This window comes from Melanostigma gelatinosum, assembly GCF_949748355.1.
Source record: "Melanostigma gelatinosum genome assembly, chromosome: 5".
Classification (NCBI taxonomy): domain Eukaryota; kingdom Metazoa; phylum Chordata; class Actinopteri; order Perciformes; family Zoarcidae; genus Melanostigma; species Melanostigma gelatinosum.
This window is the reverse complement of record NC_136638.1, coordinates 18,256,521-18,274,797: the sequence shown is the minus strand read 5'-3', so window position 1 is coordinate 18,274,797 and position 18,277 is coordinate 18,256,521. Positions and strand designations below refer to the sequence as shown.

General features: G+C 40.8%; 1 long non-coding RNA gene across 1 annotated transcript; it reads right to left on the bottom strand.

Annotated features, from left to right (window-relative positions):
• Positions 1-5,165: 5,165 nt before the first annotated feature.
• LOC306777961 lies at positions 5,166-6,263 on the bottom strand. Its single transcript, XR_013772018.1, has 3 exons — positions 6,151-6,263; positions 5,609-5,792; positions 5,166-5,258 (listed from the first exon to the last, which is right to left on the bottom strand). It is a non-coding gene; the product is annotated as an uncharacterized lncRNA (long non-coding RNA).
• Positions 6,264-18,277: the final 12,014 nt, after the last annotated feature.

Below are 18,277 nucleotides of genomic sequence, written 5' to 3'. Positions count from 1 at the left end.
GATGTGTCATGGAGGTGTTGTTTCCCCCCATTCTAGCCAAACAGCATGCGACTGCGATATTACAAAAAGGAACTTACCATTTCTTTTTCTGACGAGAATGGAACTCCTTTCTTGGGTTCAGGATTAGACGGTTCTTTACAAGGTGCCTAAGATTGTACAGAGAAAATATATGCTGTTGTCATATAACTTCTGGAGAAGTTTGAGGAAGACTTGTGTGAAGGCAGAGGCGTTGCAGTTATGAAGGTGTGTACATTTACAGTGGATCAGCTAGCCTACAGAGTACTCCAGTCTTATACACAATGACAACAGAAAACTGAGAAAAATAAGTTACACCTCTGATAGAAATCTATCAAGACCTTCCTTCAAATAGCGCAAATTATGTATGCAAGTCATTTGTTGTAGTTGTAACAGTAATGAAAGTATGTCCAGCCTTGAATTGTGTACGTAAGGCCTGAGCCTAGTCAATGCTTAAAAGCTAACATGAAACCAACAAGTTTGACCAGTGTGTGAAGAAATATGATGGTCCTCATAAGAACAGGTGTCCTCACAAAGCAGGTCCATGCTGTGCCCATCCCCCGACACACAAGTGATGCCATTTACTGACCGGGATGGCTAATTCATGTTTGACAAGTTATCTGCTGTCCTCACAAGACACTGTGACCAGACATCATTTTACTTTACCAAGTTTTCTAAAACATTCGACCAGCTTCTGTTTGACCCAAAGAGTGGAGACATATATGGTACAGGTAAAACAGCCCGGTACTACCGTCTTCCCACAGCCACCCACATGTAACGTCTTGCCAGTGTGTGAAAGAAGAATACATTCTAACTTACGTTCTCATTCACTGGTGTGAAGGGAGTTGCACAAGGTGTATTCAAAGCATCACTTGATTCACCACAGAATTCCTGTGAATGAGTCAAAAATAGGCACACTCTTAGAAAATATAAAAACAGCAGCGATTCATTTACATTCAGCAATCAAAGTTCTACAACACTGGCCATTTGTCTGGCTGAAATTCTGCTTACTAGCCAGTAAGGAAGGATGTAACATAAAAGATCACTGATGAATCCTATACACGGAGACAAAAGAACCTGAGAAAAATACCTTCAACTTATGAGAGAAATCTATCAAGACCTTCCTTTATATTCAATAAATACCACAAATTATGTATGAAAGTATGTCCTGCCTTGAATAGTGTACGTAAGGCCTGAGCCTAGTCAATGCTTAAAAGCTAACATGAAACCAACTTGTTTGACCAGTGTGTGAAGAAATATGATGGTCCTCATAAGAACAGGTGTCCTCACAAAGCAGGTCCATGCTGTGCCCATCCCCCGACACACAAGTGATGCCATTTACTGACCGGGATGGCTAATTCATGTTTGACAAGTTATCTGCAGTTCTTCCGCATTATTATTATTTACACTGTTTTATATTGTAGTTTATATAATTTTACACATTTCTTATTTCCATATATGTTATTTATTGTTGTAGTATATTGCATATTTCTTTTTTCTATTTTCTTATAATTTGTCTTTGTGTACTTTTCTATTCTAAATGGGCAAAACTGTATCGATGAAACCCAAATTCTCCCCGGGAATCACTTTAGTAAATTCTATGCTGATTAAATACCTACTGCCACTTTCACTGTTAGCATGCGGTGTGCACTGCAGACATGAAATACATCCCATCCCAGGAAGTAGGCGGATGTGTCATGGAGGTGTTGTTTCCCCCCATTCTAGCCAAACAGCATGCGACTGCGATATTACAAAAAGGAACTTACCATTTCTTTTTCTGACGAGAATGGAACTCCTTTCTTGGGTTCAGGATTAGACGGTTCTTTACAAGGTGCCTAAGATTGTACAGAGAAAATATATGCTGTTGTCATATAACTTCTGGAGAAGTTTGAGGAAGACTTGTGTGAAGGCAGAGGCGTTGCAGTTATGAAGGTGTGTACATTTACAGTGGATCAGCTAGCCTACAGAGTACTCCAGTCTTATACACACTGACAACAGAAAACTGAGAAAAATAAGTTACACCTCTGATAGCAATCTATCAAGACCTTCCTTCAAATAGCACAAATTATGTATGCAAGTCATTTGTTGTAGTTGTAACAGTAATGAAAGTATGTCCAGCCTTGAATTGTGTACGTAAGGCCTGAGCCTAGTCAATGCTTAAAAGCTAACATGAAACCAACTTGTTTGACCAGTGTGTGAAGAAATATGATGGTCCTCATAAGAACAGGTGTCCTCACAAAGCAGGTCCATGCTGTGCCCATCCCCCGACACACAAGTGATGCCATTTACTGACCGGGATGGCTAATTCATGTTTGACAAGTTATCTGCTGTCCTCACAAGACACTGTGACCAGACATCATTTTACTTTACCAAGTTTTCTAAAACATTCGACCAGCTTCTGTTTGACCCAAAGAGTGGAGACATATATGGTTCAGGTAAAACAGCCCGGTACTACCGTCTTCCCCCAGCCACCCACATGTAACGTCTTGCCAGTGTGTGAAAGAAGAATACATTCCAACTTACGTTCTCATTCACTGGTGTGAAGGGAGTTGCACAAGGTGTATTCAAAGCATCACTTGATTCACCACAGAATTCCTGTGAATGAGTCAAAAATAGGCACACTCTTAGAAAATATAAAAACAGCAGCGATTCATTTACATTCAGCAATCAAAGTTCTACAACACTGGCCATTTGTCTGGCTGAAATTCTGCTTACTAGCCAGCAAGGAAGGATGGAACATAAAAGATCACTGATGAATCCTATACACGGAGACAAAAGAACCTGAGAAAAATACCTTCAACTTATGAGAGAAATCTATCAAGACCTTCCTTCATATTCAATAAATACCACAAATTATGTATGAAAGTATGTCCTGCCTTGAATAGTGTACGTAAGGCCTGAGCCTAGTCAATGCTTAAAAGCTAACATGAAACCAACTTGTTTGACCAGTGTGTGAAGAAATATGATGGTCCTCATAAGAACAGGTGTCCTCACAAAGCAGGTCCATGCTGTGCCCATCCCCCGACACACAAGTGATGCCATTTACTGACCGGGATGGCTAATTCATGTTTGACAAGTTATCTGCAGTTCTTCCGCATTATTATTATTTACACTGTTTTATATTGTAGTTTATATAATTTTACACATTTCTTATTTCCATATATGTTATTTATTGTTGTAGTATATTGCACATTTCTTTTTTCTATTTTCTTATAATTTGTCTTTGTGTACTTTTCTATTCTAAATGGGCAAAACTGTATCGATGAAACCCAAATTCTCCCCGGGAATCACTTTAGTAAATTCTATGCTGATTAAATACCTACTGCCACTTTCACTGTTAGCATGCGGTGTGCACTGCAGACATGAAATACATCCCATCCCAGGAAGTAGGCGGATGTGTCATGGAGGTGTTGTTTTCCCCCATTCTAGCCAAACAGCATGCGACTGCGATATTACAAAAAGGAACTTACCATTTCTTTTTCTGACGAGAATGGAACTCCTTTCTTGGGTTCAGGATTAGACGGTTCTTTACAAGGTGCCTAAGATTGTACAGAGAAAATATATGCTGTTGTCATATAACTTCTGGAGAAGTTTGAGGAAGACTTGTGTGAAGGCAGAGGCGTTGCAGTTATGAAGGTGTGTACATTTACAGTGGATCAGCTAGCCTACAGAGTACTCCAGTCTTATACACACTGACAACAGAAAACTGAGAAAAATAAGTTACACCTCTGATAGAAATCTATCAAGACCTTCCTTCAAATAGCGCAAATTATGTATGCAAGTCATTTGTTGTAGTTGTAACAGTAATGAAAGTATGTCCAGCCTTGAATTGTGTACGTAAGGCCTGAGCCTAGTCAATGCTTAAAAGCTAACATGAAACCAACTTGTTTGACCAGTGTGTGAAGAAATATGATGGTCCTCATAAGAACAGGTGTCCTCACAAAGCAGGTCCATGCTGTGCCCATCCCCCGACACACAAGTGATGCCATTTACTGACCGGGATGGCTAATTCATGTTTGACAAGTTATCTGCTGTCCTCACAAGACACTGTGACCAGACATCATTTTACTTTACCAAGTTTTCTAAAACATTCGACCAGCTTCTGTTTGACCCAAAGAGTGGAGACATATATGGTTCAGGTAAAACAGCCCGGTACTACCGTCTTCCCCCAGCCACCCACATGTAACGTCTTGCCAGTGTGTGAAAGAAGAATACATTCCAACTTACGTTCTCATTCACTGGTGTGAAGGGAGTTGCACAAGGTGTATTCAAAGCATCACTTGATTCACCACAGAATTCCTGTGAATGAGTCAAAAATAGGGACACTCTTAGAAAATATAAAAACAGCAGCGATTCATTTACATTCAGCAATCAAAGTTCTACAACACTGGCCATTTGTCTGGCTGAAATTCTGCTTACTAGCCAGCAAGGAAGGATGGAACATAAAAGATCACTGATGAATCCTATACACGGAGACAAAATAACCTGAGAAAAATACCTTCAACTTATGAGAGAAATCTATCAAGACCTTCCTTCATATTCAATAAATACCACAAATTATGTATGAAAGTATGTCCTGCCTTGAATAGTGTACGTAAGGCCTGAGCCTAGTCAATGCTTAAAAGCTAACATGAAACCAACTTGTTTGACCAGTGTGTGAAGAAATATGATGGTCCTCATAAGAACAGGTGTCCTCACAAAGCAGGTCCATGCTGTGCCCATCCCCCGACACACAAGTGATGCCATTTACTGACCGGGATGGCTAATTCATGTTTGACAAGTTATCTGCAGTTCTTCCGCATTATTATTATTTACACTGTTTTATATTGTAGTTTATATAATTTTACACATTTCTTATTTCCATATATGTTATTTATTGTTGTAGTATATTGCACATTTCTTTTTTCTATTTTCTTATAATTTGTCTTTGTGTACTTTTCTATTCTAAATGGGCAAAACTGTATCGATGAAACCCAAATTCTCCCCGGGAATTACTTCAGTAAATTCTATGCTGATTAAATACCTACTGCCACTTTCACTGTTAGCATGCGGTGTGCACTGCAGACATGAAATACATCCCATCCCAGGAAGTAGGCGGATGTGTCATGGAGGTGTTGTTTCCCCCCATTCTAGCCAAACAGCATGCGACTGCGATATTACAAAAAGGAACTTACCATTTCTTTTTCTGACGAGAATGGAACTCCTTTCTTGGGTTCAGGATAAGACGGTTCTTTACAAGGTGCCTAAGATTGTACAGAGAAAATATATGCTGTTGTCATATAACTTCTGGAGAAGTTTGAGGAAGACTTGTGTGAAGGCAGAGGCGTTGCAGTTATGAAGGTGTGTACATTTACAGTGGATCAGCTAGCCTACAGAGTACTCTAGTCTTATACACAATGACAACAGAAAACTGAGAAAAATAAGTTACACCTCTGTTTCACTGGGACTTTAAGGACATTGTAATGTCTGGGAATAAAATATGATCTGAATAAATCAGCCAAGTAGTTCAATGAAAAGCAGGAGACAATGAAACACTGTTGCCCCGTCAGTTACCACACACTATCATTTAGAGAACATGAGAACATAAACTCACCATTGATCTCCATGGCCAAGAAGACGCCCCATAGTTGTACGTTATCTCCTCGCCTGGAAATATGTCTTTTATAGCAAACAGGCACAAGTGTGGCCTTCCTTTGAAAATTATTTTTTTAACTTTGCAGTTGGGATTTCTGTGATTATCATTTGCTAGTCGTCCGAGTGTTCCATCCTCTTCTATGCTGTAAGACAAATAGCCCAGATAAAACTCAAAAGCTTTCCTGGGGTTAAATCATTCAAAATGTCATGACAGAAATATTTTCTGTGTTGTCCAACCTTGGTTTATATGTAAAACAGGAACCTTTTGTACACATATACCACTGCACCACTCTTACATTTTCCCACGCATTGTGCTGTATAACTTTTGGGAAATTCACACGCACAAGATGAGGCCCTGGTTAAACTAAATAGATACAAGTATACCATGCAGCATACACCATCTTTGTTCTGAATCTGAACTGATGATTGATTTGTTCTTTTACAACAAATAACTCTATAAAAAGAAATCCATTTCAGTAAATCAACAAGCAGCTAACTTACCAATAGTGTGTTCCATTCCAGATGAAATCAAACACACAGGGATTATTTGTGTCATCTACACCTGTAGTTCGTGACAGAATTCCACGGTACTCCATCACAAAACTGGATGGTGCAATGTATTCCCGTGTAAAAACACCTCTCCCTAAAATAGCAAGGAAAGAATTAACTATTTGTTCGGCAATTAACGCTACTCGTGGCTTATCTTCTGAATGAAATAAATCCTGCAAAAACATGGAATGTAGGTCGCAAATTCTTAACAAAGTTAACCACACAATGGCTTTATCTGGGTGGGCCGCCCACAGTTATTTGTGCCCTGCAGGTACATTTGGAGTACAGATTTTACATTTGCTTGATCAGCAGAGATCTTTATACAATAAGCTCTACACTTGCATGTATTTGTGTTTGTTAACAGCAGTGGTGGGCTGTCAGGGCCTTCAAAGCCTTCTCTGCTGGCCTAAACAGAATCACAAAGTTATCGCTATTTTATAATTTAAAACATTTTCATAAATACACTACATGTATTCTAATTTATCAACATATTTTCCCATTATCTTATGTTCTCATTGCACCGCTACTGTCTTCCTCAGTTGCTCTGCTTCCAGTGCAGCTTGTTTTAAGTAGAGCTTTCATCCAATCAGCGTTCACCTCTGTGTCTCTAGGTAGAAGACTAGGCCTGCAGACTCTCACTTGAATCTCTTTGCAGTTTAAGTGAATGGGGACGATATTGTTGATTGTCATCGTGTTCAACCAATCAGATCTTTAGTTTGACATGTTGGGCGTATTCTTTGACGTGTCAGAGCTGCTAGCTGGCCTACAAGTACGTGATTGGTCAGTGGGCTAGCGTGACGTGTTGGGCGGTGACAATCCCAAAATCTGCTGCCTCTGTGAGCAGACATCTTCAGCCTCAAACGCATTAAAACGTATTCAAGAAATACAACTGGGAGACTCCACTGTCTTCACTGGCGTCCATGAACGGAGAAGGACTTCTTACTGGAACTAAAACACACGGATGTACTGAACAACCGTGAGATTAAACTCTTTAACAAAGAAAGGAGGATGCACTTTGTCTTTAGATAGTGAACAGCAGCTCTGCTAAGTTAAATGCGTTTGTTTTTACATCTGCAGTAGCTTTAATATGCTTGTTTATATATTATTATTTTTACAACTTGTTTTTATGAAGATGGATTTTTGTTTGGTTTTATATGCGATAGGAATTATTGTTACGTCCAATGTTGCTCTGGGGACATATTTAGCCAGTGCTGGCAACTTGCCGACTTTCTCGCTAAATCCGGCGACTTTCCAAACCCTCATGGCTACTTTTTTTTTGCCAAAAGCTACTTGCGACAAATCTAGCGACTTTTTCTGGTGTTATTGGAGACTTTTCTGGTGTTTTGACTGTGACGTTAAAGCTCGTACATTCTGCACTGTCCTGAACGAGCAGTGGGGGTGCTGCCATGAACCCTTCCGCCGCCCAAAAGCACTCATAGGCGGGTACTGTCATATACGGTAGTCTAATGCGCATATACTGGGGTTTATACGGGAGTTCCAGATGTATGTAAAGTGAGACACGGTGATCCATTAAAACCAGCTGAGCAAACTAAGAAGCCTCTATTGCATTGATTTACATGGTGTCAGAAGTGAAAGCGGAGACATGACAAAGTTCAATCCCCCGACAAACTTTTCCTTCGATAAGCCAGGAGAATGGCCGGAGTAGAAGCAGCGTTTTGTGAGATTCAGAACCGCCACCAAGCTGGACAAAGAAGATGGTGCCGTGCAGGTGAACAGCCTGATATACGCTATGGGAAGCGAGTCGGAGAACATCTTCCGTTTGTTTGCATTTCCCGAAGATGGACATAAGAGATGATTTTGTTCGGGTGCTTGGAAAGTTCAATGAGTACTTTGTGCCGAGAAGGAATGTAATACACGAACGTGCATGTTTCCATCTGCGCGTGCAAATACCGGGAGAGAAAGCTGAGACTTTTATCAGGGCTTTGTACGAACTAGCGGAGCATTGTGAATTCGGCGCTCGCAGAGATGAGAATATCCGTGACTGAATCGTCGTATTCTCTGCAGTTAGTGTATTTACAGGTGTTGAGCTTCATTTTAACATAATAATAATAATAATAATAACTTTAATTTATATAGCGCCTTTCAGGGGACCCAAGGCCCTCACTCCCGACCCTGGTGTTCTCATGTTTCCTTACCTCCTCATCCCTCACTCCCTACCCTGGTGTTCTCATGTTTCCTTACCTCCTCATCCCTCACTCCCTACCCTGGTGTTCTCATGTTTCCTTACCTCCTCATCCCTCACTCCCTACCCTGGTGTTCTCATGTTTCCTTACCTCCTCATCCCTCACTCCCTACCCTGGTGTTCTCATGTTTCCTTACCTCCTCATCCCTCACTCCCTACCCTGGTGTTCTCATGTTTCCTTACCTCCTCATCCCTCACTCCTGTAACTGTCCGTGCTGGATCCGTCCCCGTTGTTTTATATGTACATATATATATATATATATATATATGTACATATATATATATATATATATATGTACATATATATATATATGTACATATATATATATATATATATATATATACATATATATATATATATATATATATATATATATATATATATATATATATATATATGTACATATATATAACTGCGAGTTAACTATGATGTCAGTGGTGTCCAAACAATATGAGATGAAAGACTTACCTTTAAATGTGTCAATGAATTTTCCTTCCAGAAAAGATTAGTCTCTGGCCAGAATGATGTGGTCCATGGCATCCCGATCAGGAGTCTTTGTTCTCCTTCTCGCCGCCATCTTTGCTGCAATAATTTCCAGAGAACATGCTGAGTCTGCAGTACTAAACCAATCTGTATTGATAGTGAGGATAGCAATAATTAAATTAGGTTTCAAAGTTGGATAATTAACAGGGGCATATTGTTTGATACAAACTTCCTGAAAAACAAAGTTGCACAGATCACCTTTTAATAATAATAATAATAATATATGTGAAGAGACTGTCTGATCACATGTCCATGTTAATTATTCCTCACAATAATTATGAATGCTCGGGCTGACGAACGTCACCGGGCTTAAGTCATATCAGCTGTCACTAATTAAGACGTCTTATTTCTAATGGATATTATTTTTAATACTTAATATTTTGGTTACTCTGTTACTTTACTTGTTGGTGTGTCTTGCTGCTGTAACATACAAATGTCCCCCTGGGGATGAATAAAGTACCTATCTATCTAAATCCGACTCGCTAGCTTCTAAGCTAATTTTAACATTACCTCCAATGGGGAAATGCTAACCGCGATTAGCATTAGCGAATATACCGGTAATAACTGTTGCTCGTCGTAGCTCGGAAAAGCATTTACAGCTAACTGGCTTGGCCAGTTGCTGCTAGCACAACGAGCTCCAATAACAGCTGATTCCTCCGCAGACTTTTACAGTGCAGTAAAAGTTTGCGGTGGAATCAGCTGAACATTAAGCCGGATTGATTCCACCTGGTGCAGCGCCGGTCCAGGCTCACGAGGAAGTGGAGACGTTTGTTTTACAAAGCAACGAAAAGACAGCCCTTCACTAAATGCATTTAGTTGTTAATACATCGTTAAAACTTTCACTTACCAGTTCGGTAAAGTTAATTCCAAGTCCGTATTAGCCCACAAAAGACGTCCATCGAATCCAGACTCATTTCTTCAGCGTCAGGGCGAAACCTGACCGCAGGTTCAGAAGCCAATCACTGACCAGCATCTCCCTGAGTGACTTCGAGAACAGCCAATCACAGATCAGAGTGTGTGATTGACTTCGAGTACAGCCAATGACCAGTCTGCCTAATACTAGCCAATGATTGACGACACACTGATACACATTCGCGGGAAAATAAAAAAATAAAAAGAAATGTGGAAATCTAAATTATACACTGGGCGCACACACTGGCATACACTAGAATTCTGGTGAAACCGAGTTGTTGAGACATGCGGAGAAAATGCGGGAGGACGTTAGTTACGTGTTGATAAGTGCCTCTACAGTGCGCGACTTGTGAGGACATGGACTTTGTCCTCACAAGTCCAGCATGTCCTCACAAAGTAAGTATGTAAACAGGTGAAAAGCCCTCACAATCCGGAGATACCAACGCACACACACACACACACACACACACACACACACACAATATGTCCGTGTATTGATTTACATTTTTCGGTTTTCCAAAATGCAGACGCTAGTTTTGGTTTGAGGTTTGCTTCCTGCACACAGGCTGGGCTTTTTACCTAAAAGCCAAACCAAAATGTTTCAGTACAATTTTGGTGTATATTCGATGTACTTCCATTTTGTGATTATGATTTTACACATCAAACATATAAGCTCATGAAATATGTTACCAGCACAACAGTAAACAAAAAGGTTTGACTTCAGTAATACTGCTGTACTTTTACTCAATTACAATTCCGAATGCAGGATTTGTTGAACTATTCTGTGTGCGGTATTGAATATGAATGAATACTTTAAAGTTTAACATCATAAAATCATACAGCAGGTGGCAGTGTGCACCTTGATGTTGCAACTATGAGCAAAGGGTGTGCAGAGGAAGGTAACGGCTGTCTCACACCTGATGAATCAATTTCAAAACCCTGTACTCCGTTAATAACCGTCTCTTGTCCCTCACAGGTGTGATTATGTCACCAATACCACCTGCTTCCTCAGAGGAGACCACAGCACAGATCTTGATTTACACCTCTGAAGCAAGGTTGACCTTCGCTTCCACTGCGGAGTTTCACACTGAAATTAAATTCTTGTTGTTGGAAACTTCAGAGTATTGACTCGGAACCAAATTTATTACAAGTGTCATCATCATAACTATGAGGTCTGAGCTCACATTAAAAAGGTGGCAGTTGATTACTACGGAATATATACACATATTTAATCTTTCGTCATTCCTCAGTCTATATTTTATGATACCGAGGACACTTGGGTTCACCTCTAGTAGCGTCACGACTCTGGCAGTTAATCGTTTCACTGCTACCGACTGAACTAGCACGACTTCAGGTGAGCCGAGTGAGAGGAGTCAACACTAATCTGCTCTGTAACTACAGTTGAACACTAATTAAAAAGAGCCCGGCCATCATTCCCTCACAGTTAAATATAAAAAGAAGACATCATGACCCATTTCTTCACCTCGTCAGTGCTTTGACATCTTTACGTGAGCACAAAATCGTGTTTTCTCCCAAGGTGCCTGAAGGCAGCGTGCGCCTGAAGAAACAATAAATGAGCAAATTAGTAGAGAGCTATTTAAGTATGTCGAGATTCATTTAGACCACCAGCCTAACACCTGCCTGATGGTCGGTTTGTACGACGAATCTACCACCTCGTCAGTGCTCTGTAGTTTATATATTCTTTAGCAGGGCATGCTGCTTAACATAAAGTGCCCAGAAAAAACTAAGATGACCTTTGCCTGCCGGCTGTCAGTCAAACAAACAAGCACAGAAGGGATCACAATTTGAACACAGGATGCACTCCCCGCTCCAATGTCACCCGCAATCTCTAACCCCCCCCCCCCTTCCTCCAGTCTTTTCTGGTCCTGGAAGCTCAACTTGAACTTGAGCATTTTTGCACCACATGATAAATGTCAGGTGCATCCAAACACTGAAATTTGGGATTGGTAATAACCTGCTTCAGGACTTGGAAATCTCTGTTGCAGGCCAGGGCCACCAGGGCAAAAGTAATTACACAATCTGTTTAGGTGTCATCAGCACATCATTTCTGTGGTCGCTCAAACATGAAGGAGACCTTGAGGTGCTTGTGTGTGTGTGTGTGTGTGTGTGTGTGTGCGCTCCTCATCAGGCCTGGCGAGCTGCTGTCAAGGTGTGGAAATGTAATAAGAGTTGCTGTTCTAACTTATCGATTTCAGATAACAACATTCTTTTATAGAAGAGAATGATGGTGCAGAGGATGAGAGGTGACATTTTATCATGTGAGGGGGGACATATGTGTTCATGCTTGATTGACAGCAGCTGGCAGGCCGAACATCAGAGGGTAAACAAGACAAAGTAAACCAATTTGCTCCGAGGCTTACGAGCCACAGGATGACTGTTATAAGATGTGGTATGAACCACGGTGAAGTGACATTTGCAGGTACATTTAAATCTACTCTTATAACAATGAAATAAAATGTTCCAGGCAGTCTTACACTTCAGTTAATTGCCAAAAATCATTCTACTTCCTCACGATTGATGAACCCATTGATATGACCAATGGGTTCATACACTTCTTAAGAATGAAGTTCACCCCCTGGATGGAAACTAAAAACAGTATTTGGAAATGATTCACATGAAGATGAATCTGTCTGCATAAAGATGATAAAAACGTACACGTCTGCTTTAATGTCATTGTTTATAATATGAATGTTATTGTCCTATCAGACAAAGCCTTGTGAAGCCGTTTGAACCTAGTATGAAGAAGAAACTTACAAAACGTAAAAGCACTACATCAATTTAATCAAGTACCAAAAGTTGCAGGACTCAAAAGTGTAGCGGTGAAGGTTTTGATTGATTTCCCACCTTTGGACCAGTGCTGGACCACAAGCAATCTGCTATTTTATGTGAAAATCAATTTTTAGAGTGAGTGTATGAAATATTTTCAGATTTATTAAACTGCAATTTTTTTTAATCACATTTCCTCCCATCAGGCTCATGCATTTCTGTGTTTTATGACAATATATTGCTGCTGAGAAACATTTGTGCCAACATTTGCAGACCTGGTGGTGTTGACGGCTTCTCATTGATCCAGAACTTTTATAGAATCAAACAGCAAACAGTGGATCGAAAAATCAATCTCTCAATCGCTCCCCGACACTTCCACCATATATTTACCATATATACATTATTCAATTTGGGACTGAAACCTAAACCACAAACATCCAATCACCACCAACCAAAGAGCGGTTCACGGCCTAGCCACCGGACTCATTTAGCTGGCACTGAACAGGCAGCTTGGGTCAGACTGAAATTGCATTTTTCGATTAAAATAAAAGTGCATTGCTTTGCTTTCGAAGCAGAACTGTAATCTGAGTGGTTCAGCAGTTCTGAAGTTTAGCATTACTACATAACCTTTTAGTGATTTATTTTGGATTAAAACACAAAGCCGGGGCATGGAGGTCTGACATTGTTAAGCTGTTGCTGATTTCCAGGGCCTGGAGGGCAGCTGCCTCCCCTGCTTCTCTTCTCTAGCAGCACGAGGCAGAGCTTTTCCTCATGCTTAAACTGACACCTGCAGACTCAGGGATCAGTACCCTTGAGGTGGTTTCCTACCCTCCCAACTCCAACATCCAGCATCCTGCTAACCCCGACAGTTCAAGCTTCTAATCCCATCGGAAGCGGTTTTCTGTACATCAGAAAAAGGATGCATCAGAGTAGGAGAGAGGCAGACAGAAAGGAGGGATAGTAAATGAGGAAAGGAGAAAAGAAGGGAAACAAAAATGATGTCAAAACAAAATCAGACAATCCTCCAAAGATCAAACTCCTGAAGCGGGATCTGAGCTGGAGTGCTGGGTGATCTTAAAGCATCTTTGAAGATGTAGGAGAACAGCTGCACAGCATCCTTGTGTGTAACCAGTGTGTGAGGTTAGGTATGAGAGTACCTGTGTGTGGCGTTTCCTAAAACCGTGTTCTGTACCGTTTGTATGTTGCTGTGGATAGACAACCTTCAAAGCCTTTTCTTTCATTTGACAAACCCAAAGAAACAGCAACAAGAAATGAAGCAATATAAAGTCGGTTTAGTCTGCCAGGGAAGTTCCCATTGGCTCAGCGTAGCAGCTCTACAAGCAACAGCATTCCAGCAAACAGGATGGATGGAAAGGCATTCTGTCGTCTGCAGAGAGGTTGTTTCACAAGCCGTCGCCACATACAAGCGTAACTCAAGAGTGAACATAGTCAGAGTTGATTGAACAAACTCTGAACAGCTGTTCCAAGAGTTTTTCCGGCTCAACTCAGACTTTAGAGTTTCTGAAAGAGGCCCCAGGTGACAAACGTCTTGTCCACACTATCTAAAGCCCGAGCTTAACATTTCTGCGTGGTCTGTGCGAGTCCCTTTAGCCTCTTTTAAGATAAAACCTTAAACTGGACAGCTCTATGAAAAGCAAACGTCACTCACCATTTCATCTAAACTCCTTAAAGTAAAAAAAAAGGCATTTTCTTTCCAACACCAAACGCATTCTATAAACCTACAGCTAAGCCTCTGCATCCCTGTTAACACTTCTGTACGTCTATGATTAAATAAGAAAATGATGCCAGTATAATTACATTTATCTGCCGTCCTGGCATCTCAAGAAAGAAAGATTGTAATATTGTTACTTACATCTTGCAAAAGAGATTTTGTATCTCAACGGGACTACCTGGTTAAATAAATGTTTTTAAATCTTTTTTTTATTCAAACGTATTCGGTTCGTCACGCGTACCGAACCGTGAGCCTCGTACCGAACGGTTCAATACGCGTATGGTTACACCCCTACTAAATAACAGTACGTCCGTTTGCATAAAACCACACTTTTTGTGTCACTTTTTCCCCCAATTTGTCTGCCTCTCCCCGTCTTTAAGCCCTGGAAACATTTTTAATCTCTCGCTCTCTGACTCAGGATTTCCTTGCTCTTCACTTTCAGACTTGTCACTGACAATTGCAACCATCACCTTCGTTTTTTTTGTGACACACGTTCCCATATTAAGCCATAATATGTCCTCATCTGCATTAATCATCAGTGTTAGCTCATTGGTGATGCATGTATGCAGCTTCTGGAGCCACTAGACCCAAAGGCATGTACACACAACATACCACGTACGCATTGAAACATATGCGTTTGCATTTGTGGAGGGAATACTTTAAAAATGGTCTCATAAATGATACGAATGACAGCGGTACATTTTCAGAACAATGTGAAGTATTTGTAGCTTATTACGGGGGCATGATAACCGCTTGACAAAGAATCCTCATTAAAAATGGAGGAAAATGATTTCTTCTGAAAGGTATCAGTGTTATCCCGGATCAGACGTCTACAGAGCGTTTCAACAGATCATTATTTGAGGCTTTTGGAGCAAAGTAAACCCTTCCGCTCCAGCCTAATGTTGCATGGTATCTGGGTCACATTTGTTATTCTGCATACTTGTTGGTCAAGAACGAAGCTTCAGGACAGAGCTTTTCCCATGTCGGTGAAGTCACTGACCATCCGTTAACATGTGAATGTAGATGAAAGTAGCTGCAGTTTCATCACAGGTGTTTCTCCTCAACCAGGTATGATGGTTTGATATGTCATGTGTGAAGACTTGGTACACGGGTGGGCAAGTAAGCAGCAGGTAAGTGGTTATGACACAGATCATTAGTTTCTGTTCATTAGATTCATTCGTTTTTGCATCTGCAGGGTTTTAGTTTTCAGTAATAGCTTATTTGCGCTCAGCAGCTCTTTTGACATTTTTTCTTCATATTCTATTAGTGATGCAGCGATCCGACCTTTAGTAGTCCCGATACGATACCTGGGTATAGTCCACTACCGAGTACTGACCCGATAAGTCTTTAATTAATAAGCTGCATCGCTCACTGCGAGGAAGTGAATGGCGCCATTATTTTATGTGTAAAACATTAGGATCAACTTACACATTGCTTTCCTAACTTTGTGGTACAAAACGTATCAAATCAATACATATATATAAATGTATTGAATTTGTTTGTATTAGACATGGATTGTACACCAAAATTGTTTTCAAAATTGACAGGAATTACAGTACAAACCTTTATAAAGCAGAAACTAATTGACCCCACCACCACTTATTACAGTAAAAAGCATCAAGCAGAAAATACATCTACAAAAGAAAAACAAAAATGCAACACTGGACCATGAACTTGAGGCCTCGGGTTGCGACTTATTTTACAGCCTTACATGTATACAGTTGTACACATGTTGCACTCATGAATGTAATAATTCAGTCAATGGTCCTCGACTGCTCACGAATTAATTACATCCATGGGAAGTCTGCAAAGAGGATTCATTTACAGCAACGTTTTAAATAGTTTCAGAATTTTCCATTTAGTACCAGCTTTAATTCTGTCCCGTTAGCATCACTTCTCTCTCTTCTTTTCGAGAAATGTACATTGGATATGTGTTGCAGTGGTTGGCCTGAAATGTCTGCTGCTAAATTGACTGAAATTGGCCTTTTGTCCACCACGTGTACAGGAAGCTTCATTTTCTCACGCAAAGTCAGCAGTAGACATTTCACCCTCGCTTCATGCAGCTTTCATGTTCGCGTGATTTTTCCCACATCCCTACATGACATTTGTGTCTTTGGGGACTCGCCTTTAACCTGACCCCCCCCCCTCTGCAAATAGCCTCTGCATCCTGCGGGAATTGATTGCACACACCATCCAGCAATCACCATGCTCAGCTGTATGGAAACATATACAGCTTGCTTTAATGCATCGTGTAAATCGCATTGACGTGGAAATGTATTATGTTCCTGTCACTTTTCATTGAGCGCATGAGTGAAAGTGGCAGAGAAAGTCATATTCGTGCACACATGAATGCATTTAGAGAACATAAACAGACAGGAGCACTGGCAAGCTTAGTCACTCAATCATCCACTGACTCATTCGCTAACACTCAACATGTACCATGCTTCAGTAACGGGGACAAAAACGCCAGCCCAAAAACAACACTCAAGTCAAATGAGAAACAGCAATGTTTCTCCAGCAAATGGGCAGTTTGATATTCAACAAGATGAAAATCTCAACATGCGATTTTATAATTTGCCACCTAAATATCTTTTAGAGAACTACGGCTAAACAACCGAAGAAACTTTTGCTAAATGTAAAAAAAAAAAAAAAAATGATGTTTTAAGTTTGTGCTCTGTACCTCCCTCACTTGTACTACTGATCAAGGTCAGATTTGTCAACTGCCACACTATAACAGCCATCACGTCTCACAGTCATCCCACAGGATTACCAGTAAATGTCATCCTGTATTAATCGACCAATGATGATCATCACAAGTATCTTTGTTCATATAAAATGAGGGCATTGTTTTATAACCCTTTGGTTGATGAGTCCTATTTAAACCCTCCACACATGTGCTCCATGCAATCATCTGAGCACATTGATCAGGTTTCTGATGTACTGTACTGTTTCACTGTGTGCATAGATGTGTGTGTCCGGTGTCAAAAAGGAAGCGAGTCTTTGTTTTGCTGCACGCCGTGTACTCCGATACTGTTCTCTGCAGTGAAATACTTTATCAAGCACCTCCTCTGCCAGCTGCGGTGGACAATCAGACGGAACTGGCTACAGCATTTTCAATCAACCATCTGCAGTCTGGTTGAAACAAAAAGCAGAATTGTGAGAGCTCCAGAGTGCTGCGCAAAAGGGCCAGAAGGTCTGACAAAGACAGGCAGACAGCGAAGCAAACTGATGGGAGGCAGCTGGGATTAACGGCCCACAGTTGGCAGAACAAACTGCTGAACCTTGAGGCCACACGGCACGAGCAAGAAAGGGAGAATCAGACAGAGCATCACCTCGCCGGTGCAGAGACGAGAGACCAGCGTTTTGACTGGTGATGAGGTCGCACAGTGACACGACTACTTTTCTTACATATAGTCCCTGTGGTCAAGGTGACACTGTTCAGACAAGGTTGGGCACCACCTGGAATTTTAACGCACAAGATAAAATGGACTACTATTAAATAAACTACTCACTTCTTGTCCTGCCTCACACATTCTGATGTTGAACATATTCAGTCACGCTGCACATTGTAATAGCAGACCCTGAAAACACCATTCACACGTTACTGCAGTTTGATCAACGCCGTCATTAGTGAGAAACACCCGGAATCGTCCTCTAACCTTTGTCCATTTAATATCTAATAGTAATCTAATCGTGTAAACCGTTTTTCCAGACAAACAGCGATACTAGATCCATGACATTTTAATGTTGGCAGTGGTGAAATGCCAGCGTACAGATGAAAGAGGCCAGTTCTACCACCCTGTGGATTTGTTTGCAAGGGGGAGCGGACGGCGGATTTAGAACTGGTTCAAAGCTAATTAAACCACCTGCTGGTCTTTTCTCCACACCCGGTGTACTTTAC